Genomic DNA, 5,000 nt, shown 5'->3' on the forward strand with positions numbered 1-5,000 from the left:
AATACTTAACATTGGCGATGCATTATGACTTTTGCAAAAGATTTCCTTTTGTTTCATAGCTTAAGCCTTTTTCAACTACACAGTTTTACACAAAAGTGTCAAGGGACTCAACAAGCCATGTGTCCTGTCTGTCATTAGGGCTCCCATGTTCTTTCTAATCGGAAACAGTTTAGAACTGAATTGGAAAGTTCAGAGTTAGTGACAAAATCTCTTGAGAAAAGGAGGATGCCACGTGTGAGCAAAAAACTCATGATCTTCAAATTATTCAACTGACGTGCCAAAAACCTTGACCATGTAGCGTGTTTCAGCTCTTGTAATGTTGATGTTTTGTATTCAAAGCAAAACACTCTTTTTTTTTTTTTTTTTACACCTGTCTTGCTGTTTACTGTACTGCTTACACCATGTGGAGAAAGACTTAGTTAGTATTCCTGGTTGACTGGTTCGATTCCTGCTATGGGAGAGACTTTTTTTTGGGGACTAGTGTCCACATTCCAAAGCCAACACGTGCCTTGCAGACAGAATCAGTTTAGGTTGGAACTGCTCTTTGCAGCCAAAAATGCAGACCACCAGGTTTTTTGGATATTTATTTGCACAAAAGCTTATTTGATGTCATATCTCAAACCATTCATATCTCTCACTTTTAATTCCTGGGTGTTAAGGGACTCAACAAGCCTTTATCCCTGTTTGTCATTGGAGCTCCCCTTCCATCAATTGGTGATGTTTTGCTACTGAATGGAAAAGAGCTGTGACTGTCTAGCCAAGATGGTGGCAAAATCAGTTAAGGAAACACGGTACCAGTGCCCCATGTGGGAATCGAACTCATGACCTTCAGATTACGAGACTGACGCGCTACCTGCTGCGCTAACGAGGCAAAATGCACGTAATAATCTGCGGAAGTTGCTTGTGCAAAGCAGTACACCTCTTTTTTTTCATATTGTAAGTGAGCTGGCAGTACATCTTCTCCCATATGGTCTAGCGGTTAGGATTCCTGGTTTTCACCCAGGCGGCCCGGGTTCGACTACTGGTATGGGAACGCATCCTTTTCTGCACCGCTGCCAACATTCAAAAACTGACGCGTGTTTTTTAGTCAAATGTATTTCAAGTAGGATTTGTTTTTTTCAGGCAAAAATGCTGAACGCCCGCGTTTTGGCACTTCATTCTGACCCTTCACACAAGATTCAATTTGGATTCGTAGCTCAACTCATTCTCAACCACCCCTTTTTACACTAAAGTGTCAAGGGACTCAACAACTCATGGGTCCGGTAAGTTATTTGGATTCCCATTTCCTTTCTAATGGAAAAAGTTGTAGAATTGAATGGAAAAGTTCTAAGTTGGTGACAAAATCTCTCGAGAAAAGGAGGGAACAGTGCCCCGTGTGAGGCTCGAACTCACGACCTTCAGATTATGAGACTGACGCGCTACCTACTGCGCTAACGAGGCAAGCTGTACCTGCAGATCTGCAGAAGTTTATTGTGCATAGCAGAAAACTTTTTTTTTTCATAATGTCACTGAGACATTAGTGCATCTTTTCCCATATGGTCTAGCGGTTAGGATTCCTGGCTCTCACCCAGGTGGCCTGGGTTCGACTCCCGGTATGGGAATGCATCTTTATCTTAGCTACTGCCACCATTCAAAGACTGACACGTGTTTTTCAATCAAAAATGTTTCTGGTAGATTTTCACTTTGCAACAAAAATACTTAACATTGGCGATGCATTATGACTTTTGCAAAAGATTTCCTTTTGTTTCATAGCTTAAGCCTTTTTCAACTACACAGTTTTACACAAAAGTGTCAAGGGACTCAACAAGCCATGTGTCCTGTCTGTCATTAGGGCTCCCATGTTCTTTCTAATCGGAAACAGTTTAGAACTGAATTGGAAAGTTCAGAGTTAGTGACAAAATCTCTTGAGAAAAGGAGGATGCCACGTGTGAGCAAAAAACTCATGATCTTCAAATTATTCAACTGACGTGCCAAAAACCTTGACCATGTAGCGTGTTTCAGCTCTTGTAATGTTGATGTTTTGTATTCAAAGCAAAACACTCTTTTTTTTTTTTTTTTTACACCTGTCTTGCTGTTTACTGTACTGCTTACACCATGTGGAGAAAGACTTAGTTAGTATTCCTGGTTGACTGGTTCGATTCCTGCTATGGGAGAGACTTTTTTTTGGGGACTAGTGTCCACATTCCAAAGCCAACACGTGCCTTGCAGACAGAATCAGTTTAGGTTGGAACTGCTCTTTGCAGCCAAAAATGCAGACCACCAGGTTTTTTGGATATTTATTTGCACAAAAGCTTATTTGATGTCATATCTCAAACCATTCATATCTCTCACTTTTAATTCCTGGGTGTTAAGGGACTCAACAAGCCTTTATCCCTGTTTGTCATTGGAGCTCCCCTTCCATCAATTGGTGATGTTTTGCTACTGAATGGAAAAGAGCTGTGACTCTCTAGCCAAGATGGTGGCAAAATCAGTTAAGGAAACATGGTACCAGTGCCCCATGTGAGAATCGAACTCATGACCTTCAGATTACGAGACTGACGCGCTACCTGCTGCGCTAACGAGGCAAAATGCACGTAATAATCTGCGGAAGTTGCTTGTGCAAAGCAGTACACCTCTTTTTTTTCATATTGTAAGTGAGCTGGCAGTACATCTTCTCCCATATGGTCTAGCGGTTAGGATTCCTGGTTTTCACCCAGGCGGCCCGGGTTCGACTACTGGTATGGGAACGCATCCTTTTCTGCACCGCTGCCAACATTCAAAAACTGACGCGTGTTTTTTAGTCAAACGTATTTCAAGTAGGATTTGTTTTTTTCAGGCAAAAATGCTGAACGCCCGCGTTTTGGCACTTCATTCTGACCCTTCACACAAGATTCAATTTGGATTCGTAGCTCAACTCATTCTCAACCACCCCTTTTTACACTAAAGTGTCAAGGGACTCAACAACTCATGGGTCCGGTAAGTTATTTGGATTCCCATTTCCTTTCTAATGGAAAAAGTTGTAGAATTGAATGGAAAAGTTCTAAGTTGGTGACAAAATCTCTCGAGAAAAGGAGGGAACAGTGCCCCGTGTGAGGCTCGAACTCACGACCTTCAGATTATGAGACTGACGCGCTACCTACTGCGCTAACGAGGTAAGCTGTACCTGCAGATCTGCAGAAGTTTATTGTGCATAGCAGAAAACTTTTTTTTTTCATAATGTCACTGAGACATTAGTGCATCTTTTCCCATATGGTCTAGCGGTTAGGATTCCTGGCTCTCACCCAGGTGGCCTGGGTTCGACTCCCGGTATGGGAATGCATCTTTATCTTAGCTACTGCCACCATTCAAAGACTGACACGTGTTTTTCAATCAAAAATGTTTCTGGTAGATATTCACTTTGCAACAAAAATACTTAACATTGGCGATGCATTATGACTTTTGCAAAAGATTTCCTTTTGTTTCATAGCTTAAGCCTTTTTCAACTACACAGTTTTACACAAAAGTGTCAAGGGACTCAACAAGCCATGTGTCCTGTCTGTCATTAGGGCTCCCATGTTCTTTCTAATCGGAAACAGTTTAGAACTGAATTGGAAAGTTCAGAGTTAGTGACAAAATCTCTTGAGAAAAGGAGGATGCCACGTGTGAGCAAAAAACTCATGATCTTCAAATTATTCAACTGACGTGCCAAAAACCTTGACCATGTAGCGTGTTTCAGCTCTTGTAATGTTGATGTTTTGTATTCAAAGCAAAACACTCTTTTTTTTTTTTTTTTTACACCTGTCTTGCTGTTTACTGTACTGCTTACACCATGTGGAGAAAGACTTAGTTAGTATTCCTGGTTGACTGGTTCGATTCCTGCTATGGGAGAGACTTTTTTTTGGGGACTAGTGTCCACATTCCAAAGCCAACACGTGCCTTGCAGACAGAATCAGTTTAGGTTGGAACTGCTCTTTGCAGCCAAAAATGCAGACCACCAGGTTTTTTGGATATTTATTTGCACAAAAGCTTATTTGATGTCATATCTCAAACCATTCATATCTCTCACTTTTAATTCCTGGGTGTTAAGGGACTCAACAAGCCTTTATCCCTGTTTGTCATTGGAGCTCCCCTTCCATCAATTGGTGATGTTTTGCTACTGAATGGAAAAGAGCTGTGACTCTCTAGCCAAGATGGTGGCAAAATCAGTTAAGGAAACACGGTACCAGTGCCCCATGTGGGAATCGAACTCATGACCTTCAGATTACGAGACTGACGCGCTACCTGCTGCGCTAACGAGGCAAAATGCACGTAATAATCTGCGGAAGTTGCTTGTGCAAAGCAGTACACCTCTTTTTTTTCATATTGTAAGTGAGCTGGCAGTACATCTTCTCCCATATGGTCTAGCGGTTAGGATTCCTGGTTTTCACCCAGGCGGCCCGGGTTCGACTACTGGTATGGGAACGCATCCTTTTCTGCACCGCTGCCAACATTCAAAAACTGACGCGTGTTTTTTAGTCAAATGTATTTCAAGTAGGATTTGTTTTTTTCAGGCAAAAATGCTGAACGCCCGCGTTTTGGCACTTCATTCTGACCCTTCACACAAGATTCAATTTGGATTCGTAGCTCAACTCATTCTCAACCACCCCTTTTTACACTAAAGTGTCAAGGGACTCAACAACTCATGGGTCCGGTAAGTTATTTGGATTCCCATTTCCTTTCTAATGGAAAAAGTTGTAGAATTGAATGGAAAAGTTCTAAGTTGGTGACAAAATCTCTCGAGAAAAGGAGGGAACAGTGCCCCGTGTGAGGCTCGAACTCACGACCTTCAGATTATGAGACTGACGCGCTACCTACTGCGCTAACGAGGCAAGCTGTACCTGCAGATCTGCAGAAGTTTATTGTGCATAGCAGAAAACTTTTTTTTTTCATAATGTCACTGAGACATTAGTGCATCTTTTCCCATATGGTCTAGCGGTTAGGATTCCTGGCTCTCACCCAGGTGGCCTGGGTTCGACTCCCGGTATGGGAATGCATCTTTATCT

General features: G+C 42.1%; 2 non-coding genes across 2 annotated transcripts; both read right to left on the reverse strand.

Annotated features, from left to right (window-relative positions):
• Window positions 1-1,367: 1,367 nt before the first annotated feature.
• On the reverse strand, window positions 1,368-1,440 carry TRNAM-CAU (transfer RNA methionine (anticodon CAU)). The gene has a single exon. It is a non-coding gene; the product is annotated as a tRNA-Met (tRNA).
• A 3,313-nt stretch (window positions 1,441-4,753) lies between these two features.
• TRNAM-CAU (transfer RNA methionine (anticodon CAU)) lies at window positions 4,754-4,826 on the reverse strand. Its single transcript has one exon. It is a non-coding gene; the product is annotated as a tRNA-Met (tRNA).
• Between the last annotated feature and the right edge of the window lie 174 nt (window positions 4,827-5,000).

This window comes from Phyllobates terribilis, unplaced genomic scaffold (assembly GCF_046119375.1).
Source record: "Phyllobates terribilis strain yellow unplaced genomic scaffold, ASM4611937v1 Scaffold_11__3_contigs__length_659146591, whole genome shotgun sequence".
Taxonomy (NCBI): Eukaryota; Metazoa; Chordata; class Amphibia; order Anura; family Dendrobatidae; genus Phyllobates; species Phyllobates terribilis.